Source organism: Vicia villosa, unplaced genomic scaffold (genome assembly GCF_029867415.1).
Source record: "Vicia villosa cultivar HV-30 ecotype Madison, WI unplaced genomic scaffold, Vvil1.0 ctg.000903F_1_1, whole genome shotgun sequence".
Taxonomy (NCBI): domain Eukaryota; kingdom Viridiplantae; phylum Streptophyta; class Magnoliopsida; order Fabales; family Fabaceae; genus Vicia; species Vicia villosa.
The window spans coordinates 690,451-709,728 of NW_026705406.1; the positions used below are offsets into that span (position 1 = coordinate 690,451).

A 19,278-nucleotide genomic window follows, 5' to 3' on the forward strand; every position below is an offset into this window, starting at 1 on the left:
TGAGCAGCTACAGGCGCTTTTTGGTAGCCAGGTGGTACAGCAGGTGCTTGTCCAGGCGCGTACAACGCATTGTTGTTCTTATAAGAAAAATTCGGATGGTTTTTCCAACCAGGGTTGTACGTGCTAGAATAAGGGTTTCCTTGAGCATAGTTTACTTGATCAGATGGGATTCTAGTCAAGAGTTGACATTCAGCAACTACATGTCCAGTCAATCCACAGATCTCGCAGTTAGGTGTTACAGCGGCAGCGGTGGCTGAAGGAGTGATGGTTAAGTTCTCGATCTTTTGAGTTAAAGCGTCTACTTTAGCGTTAACGCGGTCTATACCACTTATTTCGTACATTCCTCCTTTGGTTTGGGCTTTCTCTAGAGCGGCTCGTTCTCCACCCCATTGGTAATGGTTTTGTGCCATGTTCTCTATGAGTTTGTATGCTTCATCATGGGGTTTGTCCATTAATGCTCCGCCAGCAGCGGCATCTATAGTCATTTTAGTGTTATATAAGAGACCACCATAGAAAGTATGGATGATCAGCCATGGTTCGAGTCCATGATGAGGGCATATTCTAAGCATGTCCTTGTAACGTTCCCAAGCTTCGAAGAGTGATTCGTTATCTTTCTGGGTAAATCCGTTGATTTGACCTCTAAGCATAGCAGTTTTGCTAGGCGGAAAGTATATCGCTAAGAATACTCTCTTCAATTCGTCCCACGTAGTTATGGAATTGGAAGGCAGGGATTGAAGCCACGCTCTAGCTCTATCTCTCAAGGAGAAAGGGAAAAGGCGTAATCGAATAGCTTCGGAACTAACGTTGTTGGCTTTGATAGTGTCGGCGTATTGCACGAACACGGATAAATGGAGATTGGGGTCGTCTACAGGGCTTCCAGAGAATTGATTCTGTTGAACAGCTTGGACCAGCGAAGGTTTCAGTTCGAAATTGTTTGCCTCAATCGCAGGTGGTGCGATACTTGAATGCGGTTCAGCGCGCGAAGGAGCGGCATAGTCTCTAAGAGGACGAATAGCAGCCATCTCTAACTTCGGGATAATTTGATTGATTTGATCAGTAAGAGTCAATTCCTGATTAATCGGAATTTCTGCTACTTCGGGAAGATTGCGAGCTCGACGTTTGACGTTAATGAAACGTTCGATCTCGTTAATTCGTTGTATCAAATCTCCTCCTTGTGAACGAGTATTTGGCATACAATCGTTCAGAAAGAAAGGGAAGAATTGTCCTAGTCTCTACGGTGTAACAGTGAGTTACGATATCGACTTAAATAGTCCCCGGCAACGGCGCCAAAAACTTAATCGCGACTTTACGTGTCTATAAATCTGATAACTGCAAGTGCACAGTCGTGTCGTGTAGTTTTAAAAGATATCGAATCCACATGGACTATGAATCGATCTACCGTTATCTAAGGTTACTATGTAAAGCTAGGGCTACTAATATTTCGATTGTTCTTAAGGGAAAGTGAGTGAAAAATTAAGAATATAATAAAAGACATATATCAGTATGTATTTCGTTTAACTTAAGGTGATCCGAAGGTCCATTGGCTTTTGCATAATTTAATTAAAAATCTTTACTAATTCAATTGATTAAAAATCCTCGTCTCAAACTTTCGCTCTATTGATTTAGATTACTGTCCTAATCCTAATGTACGCTTTCGCCATCCCATTAGATTTTAGAAAAGCTTTTTGGAAACAACGTAATTAATAAAATTCCCGTTTTATGAAGTTGTTATCTATTTAAATCTCCTAATCTCAAACTTTTGCTCTGTTGACTCGGAACATGCTAATATCCCTAACGTACGCTTTCGCCATCCCGTCGGGTGTAAAAACAATTTTTGAAAATAAATAAGTCCTAATTAGTTTTAATACGCTTTCGCCATCCTTAAAACTAATGTCCTATGTCTACTATCCAGTTAAAGATCTCAAACTTTCGCTCTGTTGATTTTAACCTTTGACCGTCTTAACCCCTCAAACTTTCGCTCTATTGGTTTTAAGACTTACTAATTAAATTAGACATACAGACCAAAAACAGGTGATAGTTAATAAAATATAATTAAGCCAATTTATTTCGGATCCCTATGGTTAACTTACTTTACATACCGATATCATAATAATTTAGCCAGACATATTAATATGGTTAAACATGCATAAATCGGTTCGGTTCATAATAATAGGCATAGTAATTGGCATACAATATATCATGCAAATAAATATAAATAAAGGCGGTAAATAAAAACCTGAATTAAATAAATGGTAATTGAATCTTCGAGTACTGAACTTCCACCACAGGTTGGCTGGATCGTTCTTCGGAATTTAAACAGACAGAAAAAAATAAACAAGGAAATAAAGCGATAAATCTAACGTAAGGCTAGATCTATAAAAAGTTCACAACAATTTCCAGTGTAGAAATCGTTGTGAGAAAATAAGTGTTTGAATGTAAGCAGAATAAAGAAATACGGTTCACGGTACAATTTCGGCAGCACTTCGTTGGCAGGAAATCGGACTCCTTGGAAGTGAGGTAGCAGGTCCTATTTATAGGAGAGGTTTTGCTGTGACGTTACGTGAAAAGTGGGGATTTTTGCAGACTGGGTGTGGAGACGTGCGTCTCCGTTTCTTCAGGAAGTGGCCTTGACTGACTTGAGACGTGCGTCTCAAGTGGAGAAGATGTAGGAGCAGTTGGAGACGGGCGTCTCCTCTTGGTGACGTGGCAGAAGAACGTTGGAGACGTGCGTCTCCACTTGCTGGGAAGGTTTGGGCCACGCGCCTTTGGTTCCATAGTGGGCTGAACTGTCTCTTTTGGGCCTTTTGGGTCCTAATTGCACCCCTCCTTCACTTCAGCACTCCTTTTTCATCTTTTAGGCATAAATATTGGTCATTTAAGCTCCATTTTCTTTCCTTTTCGCAAATAGTCGTAATTAGAGTGTAAATCCTGAAACGAAACAAATACTCGCGTAATATCATAATAAATTAACATAATAAACGGAAAATGCTATAAATATCTATGGATTTCAAGCTAAATATACGATATAAAATCGTGTTATCAATAATTGTTGAATAACTGTTAATTGATAAATTGTTCTGAGTCTTGGGGGTTCTGGAATCAAAATCATAACTTTGAAAGTGCTCCAATGGTGAAAACGCAAAATTTTGCATTCGGCACAACAATGATGGGCATCACCTTCGTGACAAGCCAACCGTTAGTGTGTTGGGAAGGCTGAAGGGTCGACCGTCATGGTTCCAGGAATGGGCTCCTTGCTCGAACGTCACAGTGGTGAAGATTTTGAGTGAGAGAGAGAAAGGTGGTGGTTTGGGGTGACGAGTGTCATCCCCTGTTTGACCTGTTTTTAGTCATTTGAATCTATTTTTCGAGCAAATTCTATTGTCAAGGTCTATTTGATGTTGTTTGGTAGTGCTTGTTTAGTTTTTATGATAAAATTAATTAATTGAATTATTGAGGTGTTCAGAGTTGAAGTTGATGTGTATAAAGTTGAGTTTGAGAATTAAATTATTTGAGTTTAGAGTTGTTCTTGAGGGAGATAAAGCTATGTATGTAACCCTTAATCTTTAAATAATAGTTATTAGAGTTAATTGTGAACACTATGAGTATGCCTTGTTGAATATTGATATTGCTTGATGCTTTTGATGAGTATAGTTGAGAAAATAATTATTTTGATTATGTTGATTCTCTAAGATTGTATGATTGGCATTAATTTTAGTAAAAAAAACTAGACAACATGTTAGATAAAATGTTTCAACCTTCATAATTTAAAGGTTGAACATTATGTTGAACAAGATGTTCTATCAATTGCAACTGGTATAACATGTCAAAGAGAGATGTCCTTTGCTGGATCCATTTGACATCGTGACTGAGCGTAAAGCTGGGCCTTTTGGATTCTGTTTAACTTGTTACAGATGCACAATATTTGGAGAATATTATGCAATCCTGTGATCATGAATGATGTCAAAAGTAATGTTGGAACATCATCTCAGGAGACCATGTCGAGGGAAGAGTTTGCTTTAGGAAGTTGTGTACATGAATAATGTCGGATCATGTATGCTAGACATCTTTCCTAACAAAGGGAGTTGTGTATTGACAAATGATTAGATGCAGGATTGCAGTCTAAACATTGTGTTCCAGATAACTGCATGGGAGTGTATTTCTTTTTATAATATTATGGTGTTCATAAGTCATCCAGAAGAAGCTACAAAAGGTGTATTCCATTGGAATCTTCTTGAATAACCTAAATGAATGACTTCCAAGCTGCATAAGCTCTATGTAAAGGAGGAAAATGGTCTGACCATATCTATATTAGAGTGATTATAGAACCCTCTTATACCAACAATACTAATAGGTACAAGGTAAAAGTATCAAATGAAGTGGTCTGAGATGATTTTTTTTGATACAAGACCAGATTGTGGTAATCTGATGAAGTTATGCATATGAGTGATTGCAAATACTTTTTAGGGAGATGAGTATTTGTCTGAATATTGTGTACAAGTCTATATTATAAATATTATGGTTCAGAAAGTAGTTAAGAGTTTACTTCTCTAAATGGACAACTTGTGTATGAAGCAGCTGAAGGTGTATGTCAAACACAGAATACATAACATATTTTCATCCATAAAGTCATGGCTATGAGTATAGATCACCTATGTCATTGTTTAGCAACTAGGCCCGGGCGATTAGTGGGTTGAAGGAAGACTAAGATTGATCTCACATGATAAAAGTGTGTTCAGCAAAAGAGGAGTAGTGGTTGTCCAAGACAGGGGAAGTTAAGTCTTGTACTTGGATTTTTTCCCTAATGGTACAGTCCTTGAGATCTTGTATTCTAGTCAAGTGTGTGGAGATGATGTATCTCGTGTGAGGTTTGATGTCAGATAACATGTCATGACATAAGGACTATCAGACATTGTGTTCTGGGTATTATTGTGTTCTTGGGAGGACAGGTGTGGTTCTAGTTATAAGAAGCTGGTTGGGTGAATCATGTGTGCTCTAACCTCTTTGGAACACTCTGAGGGAAAGCATTGTGCATAAGAGAATTTATTTTTCTCTTCTATTTTAAGTACGACTGAATAAAGGTTAGTTTATAGCATGGGAGATGTCTCACATGATATCTTGTCTCCTAGGGCTTTGTCACGAGTTCTAGTTGAGTATAGAATAGTGACCTGTAGAAGGCCTGGTGTTTTAATTCAGGTCACGAGATGGCTTTATGAACCATCTACTGCTTGATTGAAGAAGTCTTGAGAGTATAAGATAAGGTAGACAATGTCTGAAAAGATGTCAGGACATTGTTCAGGACTTTGGTCCCTCAATACCAGCAAAGGAATATTATGGCCGGTGCAATCAAGAACACGTTAGAAGTGTGTACAACGTATCTGAGCATGCACATTTATTGGAACCAGCTGTTGCACCCCAAAATTTGCCCTCTTTATTTGAGCTATAAGTTATTAACGACGTTTATTTCGTCATCCAAAAAATTGAAGAAAAATAATAAAGAGTTTTCATGGGTTTAAGGAGAAAGGTGTGAAAATGATTTAAACAGTGGAAGTATGAGAAAATTCGCAAAGTCATATTTGGAAGGTGATATGAGCTAAGTTCCCACGTTATCTTGACCGTTTCGAAGATATCTACAACTTTTGTGTTCGGCTCGGAAGCCAATTCTTTGAGGAAGGTCGCCAGATTTGCAATTTACTTGAGGTTTCGTAGTGAAAAACGGTGCTGAATGTAGGGTTTCGGATATCAGAAAATTCATATCTCACAATCCGCTCGTCGGATTTTCTTGAAAATTTAACTGGAGCTCCGTACCATCATTACCAAGATTTCATATGTTCGGACCGAAGGCCAATTATGCACGGAAAATTCCCAGAATTTTAAGGATCGTCGCGTTGTTTCGGTAAAAAGTGTGTTTTCGAGTATGTCGCGCCTAGTTTGAAAATTCATAACTTCTTCGATTTTTATCGTATGAAGTCCATTCTTGCGGCATTCTCTCGGAAATTTCGTTAGCTTCGTTTCTTCGTCACACATGCTTGTTCAGATTTTGAGCCGAAGGTAGGGTTTTATCGAGTTCTTTGAGCGGTACTCACAAAATTCTGCACAATCGCACCAGATGAATCGACGTTTCTCGTCATTCAAATGCGTGTAATTTCTTCATCGCTTATCGAATTGAGACGATTCTTGCGGCGACGAGTCACAAATTTGGTCATCTTCGCAGCGGCATTGGTTTCGTTCTGAAATTCAGAGCCGAACCGAGTTTCCTTAAAAACGAGCCAAAATAAGACGCACCGAGGACAATTTGGACATTTCGCGTTGACAATATTTAAACATTTTGCTCTTCACAAATCAGGGGAGGACTCTCATAATTTCAATTCACCAAAAAGATCAAAAACACTTTCTCTCAATTCTCTCTCAATTCTCTTGAATCAAAACCACAAATTAAATAAAACTTCCATCAATATTCATCAATTTTCTTCAAGAATCAAGAACAACATGGATTGAAGATCAAGATCTCGAGTTCGAATTTATCTTCCTCTCTCCTCACAAGGCTGTGCGATCTCCTTCTCTCTCGCTTCAGATTTCGTTTTCGTGTTCGCGTCGCGTTCGTGTCGTGTTTGCGTTCGTATCGCATTCGTGTTCGCGCTTCGGTTTGGATCTTCATCCGGTAAGCTTCCGAATCTTGAATTAAGTGCTTAATTGTTGATTATTATGTGAATTCGAATCTAGTTCTATCTTTTGTTCTTGGTTAATGGATGATTGATGACGATTGATCGGTGAATTTGCGTATTTTTTCGCTCGAATTGATCGTGTTCATGCAAATTGTGATTAGAATTGATGTTCATTGCATATAATTGGTATCCGTTGATGATGAATTATGATATTTGTGTTCGAATCCGTGAGTTGTTGGTGATTTCGTGTGTATGATTGTTGATGTTCATGTATGTGACTTGCGACGCACTCAAAGTGTTTGTATAAATGCATGCGGAGGATTTTTTGCGTGATAATTGACTTGCTTGATGCTTAAATCATGACTTGAATATGTTTTGTGGCTTAGTCAATATTGGATATGTTAATTCTTGATGACGTAGTTATATTAACATGATTTTGTTTTGGTTGACGCGTCGCACTCGTGCTTTAGCTTATAACATGTTTCGTATTAATGTGCGTTTGTGTTTATGCCTTACTTCTATGAGCATTTCCTTGCGTATTTTACAATATTTGATGCTTGTTTGTTTTGATTTCGACTCGGCACGGTTTTGGATTGAGTGCGAATGGCTCCGAGGCTTAAAAAATGCATAAAATTCTGTTTCACTACGCCAGGAACAGGTTCGTCCCAGCCAGGAACCGGTTCCCACTCAATCCAAAATTGTTGATTCTCTGGTTTTTAGTACCAGGAACCGGGTTGTCCCTAGGTGGGAACCGGTTCCTGCGTTGTTTTGTCCTCTGATTTGTGTGCCAGGAACTGGGTTGTCCCTAGGTGGGAACCGGTTCCCAGTAATATGAAATATGCTTGCTTCTGTGATTTAGTACCAGGAACCGGGTTGTCCTGTGCAGGAACAGGTTTCTGTGTGTAATTTTTGGTGTTTTCTTTTCTAACTCCTTTCTTGCATAACTTTTTACTCGTAGCTCCGATTTGCATGTTCTTTATATCGTCGGAAAGCTTATGAGACGTACTATCTTACTAGATGCTTTGTTTTCATTAATTTGTAGATCATCCATGTGTGATTTCTCTTTGATGTTTCATTATCCCTTCCATGTTTACATTACTTGTCCGTTTCCTTTCGCTTTATAGTAATAACACAATTCCGATTGCGATGTTTGTTATCTCTAACTTGTGTGCTAGTGTGCAAGGTTTTTGGATAGTCACCGACCGGCGCTTATTGCTTGAGTGTTCCGCTTTACTTGCGGAACACGATTTCCTTCGCTCGCATCGTGTTCTCATCCTAGAGACACGATCCTTTTACTTTATACCTGCTTGTTTGGTTTGCTTGTTCCTCTTGCAGGTGTATTGTGATTGTGCTCGACGCTCATGTCGACCTTTGTGTGCTTTCATGGCTAATCGGTGTGCTGACCAATTGCTTTTGCTTTGCTAGCTCGCTCGCGAGATTCTTAGTTTCTTCGCTTTGCTTCGCTTTAGTTTATGGGTCATCATCCGTTTGGTATTGATCCCGTTTCATTTTATTTCTATTGCACTTTACCGTTTTCTCGCATCATCCTTTAACATGAGAAGTAGGACTTAGACATTCATCTGGCCAAGCCCTCGAAAGAGGCTCTGTTTTTGTTGGTGTGTTTATATTTGTGCTTTGCGGCAGGGAGTCACGGTGTAATAAGTCCTATACGGCACTCCGTTAAGTCCTCATGGAAGGCACGCGGAAAGGGTTAGCAATCAACCCCCGCCTAGTCTCATCGAGTCCGTTCGGTATGCGCACGCTACGCGTCGCTTGCTTCCGAACTAGCACAAGATCTTGTTATCGAGTATGTCAGGAAAAGGGTTCATGCAGCCGGACCCCCGTCTTTCCTATAGATCGCGTCGCTCGACATTGATACTCGGTGTACGCACGCACCGTTTTCCTTTACGATCCGTGACGGCTTGGTTGCTAAGAGGGGTCCGCCCTCTTGTCTATGGCCCGATCATTTTCGCGAGGTCTAATGCTTGGTTGACTTGGGTTGAGTTGCTCCCCTTGGCTATGGCGGGACCGCTTTTCTACCATTCGGTCAGTACCGTTGGTTTGTTTGCTTTACGAGCGGAGTTCGTTTGTGTGATATTATTGTTTGTTTTCGCCTTTCCCCCCATAGGTTGTTAGTTTAGTTTAGAATTGTACCCTTTGTATGATAACATTAGGTAGCAAGCTTTCCCCCCTTAGCTTAGGTTTTCCTCATGCATTCTTTAAAACACAAACCACACTCTTTGATTTTCTTTTCTTAAGAGCTTGTTATTTCCGCTCCATTCCCAAGCATAAGTCTCCAAAGGTCGAGCAGCGGAGTGTGAATGTAACTCGTTCACCTAAAAAACACAAAACAAACAGAAACTAGTTAGCCGAGCTACGGTAGCTCTGATTCTGCAAAAAAGATACGTAGGCAGCGGGGTAGGGCCCGTGCGAGCACAATCCTTTCTTTTCCCTACATTCTGCATTCATTTTAGTCCAGATTAGCGCAGTTTTCTTACACACCCATAGATTTAGACACTAGCATGGATACCATCGAGTACGATGGGCGTGAGGGGTGCTATTACCTTCCCCTCGCGTAACCGACTCCCTTACCCAATTTCTCTGGTCGTGAGACCGTTGTTTTGTTTTGTGGTTTGCTGGCATTCCCGTCCTTTTCAGGATAAATATGTTAGTGGCGACTCTGTTAATTTTCGCGGTAGCGACAGCTGGCGACTCTGCTGGGGACGTCTCGACCTATTGCGGGTCCGGACCTAGCGAGTCGATCCTAGCACTTGTGTGTTTATCTTTGGGTGCTTTACTGCTTTGCATATTTACCTGTTTGCATTGCATTCTATGTGCGCTTTTACTTTTCTGCATCATATTCTGGACTGTCTGGATTTCTATCTGTGGGTGGGTGTTTCAAGAGGTAAAAGGCCCAATACCCAGGCTATGAGTAATACCATAGGAATTAGGACTAGAGTGGCCGTGACGGACAGAAGGCGTATGCCTGATTGATCTGATCATGTATCCACGGGCAGAGCTTGGTGGAATGAGGCAATATCGTATGATAGCGCCTACATTCGATCCTCTGTTGGCTTTTTGACCTACCTTGGCCTAGATTTACCCGTGAGTGGGGCGGGAATCAATCATTGATTAACAGGTACATCGATGGTGACTTTGGATCCTGTTCGTGGGTTACCGCTGTTCTTGTTCGAGGGTTACCGCTGTTCTCGTTCGAGTGTACTATTGGTTCCTGTTCGTGGGGTACTATGGTTCTTGTTCGAGTGATAGTCTGTGTTCTATTCCAGTGTGTTATTGACTATGGGCTTTGGTTCTGTGGATTGACATTCCGTGTTCCGTGTGGTATACCATTTGGGGGCCGAACCTTTGGCTCTGTACTATATGTGTTACCGGCAGTCCAGAATGCCTGGTGGGCGGCAACAAGTCCCACCACTTTGCATCATAGCATATTTATTTCCAAAAGAAACACAAAAAAAAGGATATAATAATAAGCATTTGCATGTCGTATTTTCAGGGACATTCAGGAGTTCACCCAAGTTGAAGATGGACATTCCCACTGATACTGTCAAAGAACGTACGAGGCACACCAGAGCTTATAAGATTCCGGATATTGATGTTTCGGGGTTAATATGTTTGAGTTCTCGGTTGAAAGGGGAGGTTCTCCGTGACTTCAATCATGATTATGGCAGTTTGCTCTCCATCCTCAATACATCTTTCGATCCAATGGCTTTGATCATCCCGTTTCAGTTCTATGATCCACAGTTGAGGTGTTTTACATTTCAGGACTATCAATTGGTGCCAACACTCGAGGAGTTTTCTTACATACTCAACATCCGAATCACTGATGATGTACCTTTCATTCGAGTTCCCGAGGTTGTGAGATTTGAAAAAATAGCTGAAGCTCTTCACATGGGTATAAAGGAGGTGGAAAGAAATCGGAAGTCATCGGGCGGTGTTTCTGGTTTCTATCTTTGCTTTTTGATCAGTAGGGCTGAGGATGCGGCTAAGAAAGGGCAATGGGTTGATTTTAGTCGTTTGCTTGCTATCATGATTTATGGTATTGTCTTATTCCCCTCAAGAGAGAACTTTGTGAGTTTGGCGGCGATTTGTGTCTTTATGAACAAAAACCCCGTGCCAACGTTGCTTGCAGATGCTTATTTTTCGATCCATTCGAGAAGTAAGAAGGGAGGATATGTTGTTGGTTCTTGTCTTCCGTTGTTGTATCAGTGGTTCATGTTGCATTTGCCGGTGAGAGGACCTTTTGTGCTCAAGAAGAGTTCTCTTAAGTGGTCAGATAGGATTGTTAACCTCACATCTTATGACATCAGGTGGAACTATTGTGTGGGGAAGATTTGGAACATCATCACTAGTTGCGGTCAATATCCCAACGTTCCTCTCATGGGAACCAGAGGTTGTATTAGTTATAATCCCACGCTCGCCTATCGTCAATTGGGATATGCAATGGAAAGAGCTCAGAATGATGTAGAAGCGTTTGAATCAGTGTACTTTGCGGATAGTAAAGATCCTCTGGAGCTAGAGAAGATATCGTATGCTTGGACTAAAGTCCATAGAATGGATCAGACTACTTTGAGCAAGAAGGTTCCTATTGCTATGGGTCCTTATAGGAAATGGGTTGAGGCAAGAGTGGCAAATCTGTTGCTGCCATTTGTGAGGTCATTGTCATACCCTAATTTTTGACCCCCCTGAGATGACATATCTTCAGGATTTTTCATCAGGTCAAGACAATTGCCCAGAGCAGTCATTTCTCCATCTGGTACCTAATCGAGGATGCTCAAAGACAAGAAAGCTTAGGCAAAGGATCAATCAATACAAAGACTAGTCTCTAATACAATCATGGGACTCAAAAGCCTCATTATTACACCTATGATTGATTAAGACACCCAGTCATCTAAGTACAGGATTACTCAGATCAACAGACTAGGGTTTGGAGCCTATCAAGGACTGAAATCAGGGATCACATTTGGGAAACCCTAAAAAACCTCAGAGGGTCATTCAAAGACATCAATCATCTTCAAATAACTCATATTACAAGGTCTACTGGACATCACACTTCAATTCAAAGTCTACAGTCATTACTTTCACATGGTCGACAAATTAGGGTTTTGACCTAATTCACCAAGATAGTTGACTTCTGATCAGGGCATGAATCCAAAACTCAAGACATGATTCAAGGATCTCTACTACCTCCATATAATCCATTTATATCATCCATTTGTGGAGAAGATCTTATTTCTACACAAAAGCCCAAAAATTCACTTTGTCAGGAAAAAGTCAACTGTGAAGGATCATCATTGACTTTTAAGGTTTTTGGTCAAAAAATGACTTTCAAAGATCAATATCATCAATATATGGATGTCAAAGTCATTTGGCCAAAGAAATTCAAAGAAATTCATCAAGGAGCGAAAAGTCGGGAATTAGGGTTTTTGAAGGCATGGTGAGATCTCAAAATTTCACCTACACAACTCAAAAAACTTCCAACATGAAAGTTGTAGATCTTGCAAAATAAAACAACATCTTACAAGGGAACTTTTTTCAAAAGATCAACCATTTATGAAGTTTTGGAAATTTTGAAGTTTAGGTCATAAACACTTAGAAATTTTTCTAAGTGTTTTAACCTAGTTTTCATCCAACTTTGGGCTCATTTTTCACAAATTTCCTAAATGATTCTGAAGAAGACATAAACTAATGATTTGAAGTAGATGTTTAGGGCTTTCCAAATTGTGTTCAACCTTCTCCAAATTCAATTTGAGCTAGGAGTTATGCTTGTTCAAAGTTGGCCTCATGAAGTAAAATTATAGGTCATGGACACTTTTGGACTTTGCAAATTTTGTGCAAATAACCTCTCTTATGGATGCTACACGACCCATAACACATCTGAAACCATGCCATGCATTCATTTTCACCATGCCATAAGGATTGAAGAAGATTCTAAAAACAAGAACATGTGATTATGTAATGATTACATTTGTGAATTTATGGCAAATTGATGAATCACCCAAGGAATCTTCTCACCAACCAATTAGAGCTCATTTCTGGCTCAGAATTGTCCCCTAAGATTAAACAAAATCGAGGGCTAGGGGATTGATCAAATGGAATCAAAATTCTCATCATTGCATTAGAGATATTTGCAAAATTCCTTCATGGCTAAGAAAGCAAATCAACTTCACTAAGGAAGCTCACTCCTCTGCAGCTATACTGATCCATTTGCCTATAAATACAGATGCATTCCTCATTCAAAAACACACCAAAGCAACCATATTACTTGCTTTCTCTTTCTCTCCTCTTGTTCATTGTTTTTCAAAGTTCTTTGGCAAGAAGAATCGATTTCTTCAAACCAAAGCTTATCTTTGGGAAGTGAGCATTCTAACATCTCAAGGGAGGTCATTTGAGGTGATCCAAGCACCTGGATCACTTCTGTAGGTGGAGGAACACTATTGTTGCTTTCACTTTGGAGCACTTGCAGTTGGAGGTCCATGGAGTGATTCAGAAGGTTTCAAGGCAAGCCAATCATCCAGACACACTCCTCAGGTCATAGTGAAGCTAACCAGATGGCTGCAGCTCATCTGTAACTCAGGATTCAACAACCTCCATGTCCACTTAAAGCTCAAATCGAGGGAGGTCCATAGAACAATTCAGAAGGATTCAGGCTACAATAAGCATTCAGTTAGCATCATTGAGTCTCAGGGGAGCTATTGAGATCATTCATTCAAGCCCAGGTGCCCTCAATCATCCTCACGACCTCCATTTTCAGAGGTAAGTTTCTGAACTTCACCTCTCTAATTTAAGTACTCTTTGTGAAATAGCTCGATTCCATCTTGTTCAGCATCATCAGAGGATTGAAAACCCTCTATCATCATCCATTTATCTTTCAGTATAGTCATTTAATTTGATTTTGAAATTTTAGGGTTCTTCACGATTTCTGGTAAATTAGTTAGATGTAGTTAATGATAGTTCATGTTAGTTACATATTTAGAATCGTGAGTGAAATTAGAGCAAGTTTCGTGTTTACATCATGACAAATGGTTGAGAAACGAGTGAGTTCAGAAATTCAAACTCATGGAGCTTGAGGTTGAAGACGAAGATGGTGGTGGCGCGCAAAATTCAAATCTCAGGGAAGAGTTTATTTTATTTTGAGTGGTATGCGTTTTATTAATGACTAAACAACTTGCCCTAGTGGCCACACATGCGCCCTTAGTATCATCATGCCACAAGTCTGGGGTTCGAATCCCCCTCGCCCCAGACTTTTTGATTCTTTTATTTTTTAAGGATTTACAACTTGTTTTGAAATATGACCAAATGGAGGCAAGTCACTAACACTGAGCGCGCGTTGGCTCAGTGGTGTTGTTTTGGACTGGTAACCTCAAGGGCGTGGGTTCAAACCCTCCAAGGGACAAAACCTTTTTTTTAACACTAATTTCTTTCATTTTTCTTCACAATTTCACATATTTATTTAACCTATCAAACTAATTCTTTTTTACTTCATTTTTCACACACTTCTTATTTAATACACCTATTTTGTGAATAATCAAAAAAATCATAAAAATATTATTTATTTCATATATTTTAATTAGGTTTAAAATAGTATGTTTTTAAGTGTTTTTTTTAAATACTTTAAATATATATATTCACTTTGATTTAAACTAAATCACTTTGTAAATAATTTTATGATGAAACCCTAATTGTTTAGGTCTTAATTAAGTAAAAATCTTTATTTTTACTTTAATTAAGTTGACTTTTGTCAAATCTCAAAACTATTTTCAATCTCTGATAAAATCAAATGATTAAGGTTTTCAAACAACAAAACCTTGTATCATTCAAAATCATTTTCAAATTGCTCTCATAACCAGTACTGTAAAGTACTGGGCCTCTAATAGAGTGTAAGTCCCAAAAACCTTCTCTTCTTAGCTTGTTTTCAAAACTGTATTTTCAAAATCTTCTTTCTGTTTTCAAAACATTCTTCTGGTATTTGAAGGGCATTATTCCCGGTGAAACTCTTCAGATACCTATGTGACCTTTGTCCATCTTCACTTCTTCTGTTTTCAAAAATCCATTAACTGTTTATCATAAATATTCAACTGTTATCATCAAAACAACAAAAATACTGTTGAGGCTCTGTACATACTTCTTCAATGGCCTCCACTCCATCCAGGTTAGGCTTTACAAGCTTTCAATTTACAGTCTTTATTTAAATTACTGTCAAATATAAACTGTGCATATATTAGTTTAGAACTACATTTGAGTATAAACCTTAGGACAGTTAAACTATATATACATATTATAGGAATATGGCCTAGGATTGAGAATGTCTTCCCGGTGAAGGCTCTTTCCTAATTAGAGATCTGTAGTTCAAACCCCCAAGATGAATTATTCCCGGTGAAACATCTTGGCAAAAACCTTAGAATCCAAAATAATAGGACACATCCACCCAAAGAGGAATTATTCCCGGTGAAACCTCTTACCCATTTGCTTAGAGCCAAAATAAGTTCAAAACCACATAGCTTTCTCTTGTGCTATAACAAGGACCCTCGATTAGCCTCCTCTTGGGCTTTGTACAAGGACCCACAGGCTTCTTAAAAGCATTTCCAGCTTCCTCTTGAGCTTGTATACAAGGACCCATCAGGTTTCTTATAAACATAGGAACAGGTCTTTAGTCACCTTTTAGCCTACCCTGGTGAGTTTCTTCCAATTAAACCAGACTTTAAACAAGCTAAGTTTGTCTCAATTTCACATTGAGTACACTTTTTGGAATGAGAGACATGGACAGTCTCTGTCACCCTTATCTTCATCAATCCCCCTTAGTAGAGTCTAGGATCTATGTTTTGGTCATCCTCAGCATTGAGTCAGCCTTCATCTTGGGCTTTAAACAAGAAGTCTCACTAGATAATCTTTCTGCCATTCTTTTCAATAAAAATCCCTGGAAAGGGTTAGCTTCCACACATTCCTCCATTTTGATAAAAAACCCCTGGAAAGGGTTAGCCTCCAACATCTGTCTAAAATGTCAAAATCCCTGGAAAGGGTTAGCTTCCACACATTCTTTCATTTTCAACAAAACCCCTGGAAAGGGTTAGCCTCCAACATCTGTCTAAAATGTCAAAATCCCTGGAAAGGGTTAGCTTCCACACATTCTTTCATTTTCAACAAAACCCCTGGAAAGGGTTAGCCTCCAACATCTGTCTAAAATATCAAAACCCCTGGAAAGGGTTAGCCTCCAAAGTCAATTAAAATCAATCCATCATTTCAACAAAACCCCTGGAAAGGGTTAGCCTCCAAAATCAATTAATAAAATGTCAATAAATAAAGATTCATTTCTCTTAGGAGATAATTTCCCCAAAAGAGTCAAAACCCCTGGAAAGGGTCAGCCTCCAAAAAACATGATAAAGTCAGTCTTTTAACAGACAAATTCACCAGCTGAGTCAAAATCCCTGGAAAGGGTTAGCTTCCAAAGAAAAAACAGTCTTTTAATAAATAAAATCTCCTCAGTAGAGTCAAAACCAACAAAAACAGTTAGCCTCAACCTTGGGCTTCATACAAGGCACCAAACAATAAAACTCCCCTGTCAAGAGTCAGCCTCAACCTTGGGCATTGTACAAGGCAGATAATAGAGTCTCCCCAGTGAGTCCTTCATCACTCAGTAGCCACAACCTTGGGCTTTGTACAAGGCAGATAAACCATATCTTTCCTGTGTCAAAGATTCCTAACACTTAGGATCTTTCCCCATATAGTCATCCATACTTAATTCATTTAAGAGTCCGCCACAACCTTGGGCTTTGTACAAGGCAGAAAATAATGTTTTCCCTAGCAACAGTTAGCCACAACCTTGGGCTTTGTACAAGGCACACAAATAGAGTCTCCCTAAGTAGAGTCAGCCTCAATTCTGGGCTTCGTACAGAACATAAAAATACCCTGTAATTAATCCCCAATGGAGTCATCTCCCAGAGTCAATAACATAAATTAATCAATCAAAAAGCCTCAAGCTTGGGCCTCATACAAGCCAGCAAAAGTCAAATCTTTTATACAATAGATAGACATAGTTTATCTCTATAGAGAGATATTTTTACTACTCTACCACATTCAAACAAACAAACATTTCAATTTCAATTTCAATCAAAGTCTCCCATTTAGGACTCTGAAAGACATGCTCTGGCACATCCCCAGACTTGTACACTTTCCCTAATTTGGACGAGCATTTTTCTTTCATTTAAGAGGCATCTGACTGGCATACTTGCACACACACAAGTAAGGTCCCCCTCTTGAATGAAATGAATTCAGTTATTCTGTCACTCCTTTAAATGTTTGTGGTAGAATAGTACAAATACCTCTCTGTAGAGATGATTTCATGTCTCTTTACTGTAAACAGAGATTTAATTCCAAGCTTCAACCTTGAGCTTCAAGCAAGGCACCAAAAACAATTAATTTCCCTAGTTAGTTCCCCGAACTACATTAAGCTCTGACTTCCACTAGGGATATGTAGGCATGAGGTTCACAAGGAATCTCAGCGAGCTAATAAAATACCAAAAATAGTCAGTCTGTCTGTCTGTCTGTCTTTTCAAATCAATTCAATTCCTTCTCCTAACACAAAGGAGAAACTTTCCCAATCATTAGCAGCAAACACAATCACAATGACACAAAGAAGGTTCCTGTAGAGTACTACAGATATGTAGGGTGTTTAAACACTTCCCTATGTATAACCGACCCCCCGGACTCCAGAATTTCTAGTCTAGGTGTAAATCCCCACACTTAGCAAACTCCTAGGGTTTAGTTGAGATCTTTTTTCCCCTTTCCTACTCGTAGGACAAATAAGAAAGTTCGTGTGATATCCTAGGAAGAACTGAAATAAAATTCATCCCACCACGGGCGCATTCTCCTTCCAAGTTTCGCGTGAAGGGTTTAGCGTGCCGTCCTCCCAAGTGAAACGGGGAGGTAAAGAAAACGACACCACAGAAAAATGGCGACTCTGCTGGGGATATAAGTGTTAAAAACCTTGGTTTTTCATCCAAACCAATGGTTGACCTGTTGCTGGTCCAGCCCCAATGAGGAATTAGGGATGCCAAATTCCCCCTCAAACAAGAGAGGTCCTGCCTAACCTCTGTGTCATTTCATGTGATTGTTGCATATATATTTGTTTATTTTGTTTATTCTGTATCGGGAAAGGGCTTGATTCCCCCTTGTGGTGAGAAATCCTATACCCGGATTTGAGTGCAACATAAGATAGGATGGAGGATGTCTTCCCGGTGAAGGCCCTCTAATCTTGGTTTCCAAGTCTACTCTTGGGATTTGCCTGGCTGGTTGTGATTAACTGCGCCACTGCATTCCGAGACTGATTTGTACCAGGAGGACCTAGAAACACATTAACCCCACTTAAAGCCTTTTTAGGACGTAGAGCGGTGATTACGGAAGTAATTGTCACGCAGATACTACACTCAGAGAAAACTCTCTTATAGATACCAGTCAACGTATCTTTAAGGTTGAGCAAAAACTCTGAGACCCCTAGAACCCGTTCTACAGGTACAAAAATCCTTAACCTTAGTTTACCATTGGGGCGGGAGATTGCGTTTGGACTTCATGACCACTATACCCTTCAACGCCATGTTTGTTTAAAACTCTTGTGTGTGCATTCATGCATTCATACATCATTCACTAATAAACAACTAAAAGCAAAAAAAAAGAGTCTTTTTCGAGTCGTTTTTCAAGGAAACTAAATAACGAACGTTTTGAACTTCATAGAAAGAGAGAAACGGAGAAAGGACTTAAGGATCTATACCATGGATTACGGGAGAAAGAGAGCTAGGAAATACACCTTCAAGATTCCCCAGGTCGAGGAACTGGGAAAGCTCGGAAAACTGGTGGTCAACCCCCAGGCTTTCAAGGAGAAGTATGGAAAACTTCTGCCTTTGCTCAATACCAACATTGTAGATGGGATCCTTCCCACCTTGGTGCAGTTTTACGATCCAACGTATCACTGCTTCACTTTTCCAGATTATCAGCTCATGCCTACGTTAGAGGAGTACTCTCGTCTGATTGGAATACCCGTGTACGCGCAAGATCCGTACTCCGGTTTGGAAAAGAATCCTGATGACGTTATCATTGCTGCAACTACTCCGTTGAACGTAGTCGACATCAGGACTCATATGGTGAGTAGAGGAGGAATTCAAGGATTGCCCTCCAAATTCCTGTTTGATCAAGCTCGGTACTTCGTCAGCATCCAAGACATGAATGCTTTTGAGGAAATCTTGGCTTTGCTTATCTACGGATTGTTTTTGTTCCCTAACATTAACGATTTCGTCGACATCAACGCAATTAAGATCTTCTTGATTGGAAATCCAGTTCCAACCTTGCTTGCGGATGCTTATCACTCTGTGCATTCAAGAAACCTGCAGCGAGGAGGATTAATCACATGCTGCGTACCGTTGTTATACGAATGGTTCGTTTCGCACCTGCCGAAGTCTAGCACTTTCTGGAACATGAGGGATGGCCTTTACTGGTCACAGAAAATCATGTCTCTCACTCATACAGACATTGATTGGTGTAGTCCTGACAACGACGAAACCAAGATCATCTTCAGTTGCGGAAGTTTCCCCAACGTACCCCTTATTGG

The 19,278-nt window shown here is 39.7% G+C and overlaps 1 non-coding gene across 1 annotated transcript; it reads left to right on the forward strand.

Annotated features, from left to right (window-relative positions):
* The first annotated feature begins 540 nt into the window (after positions 1–540).
* LOC131632090 (small nucleolar RNA R71) lies at positions 541–647 on the forward strand. Its single transcript, XR_009292904.1, has one exon. It is a non-coding gene; the product is annotated as a small nucleolar RNA R71 (small nucleolar RNA).
* The last annotated feature ends 18,631 nt before the right edge of the window (positions 648–19,278 follow it).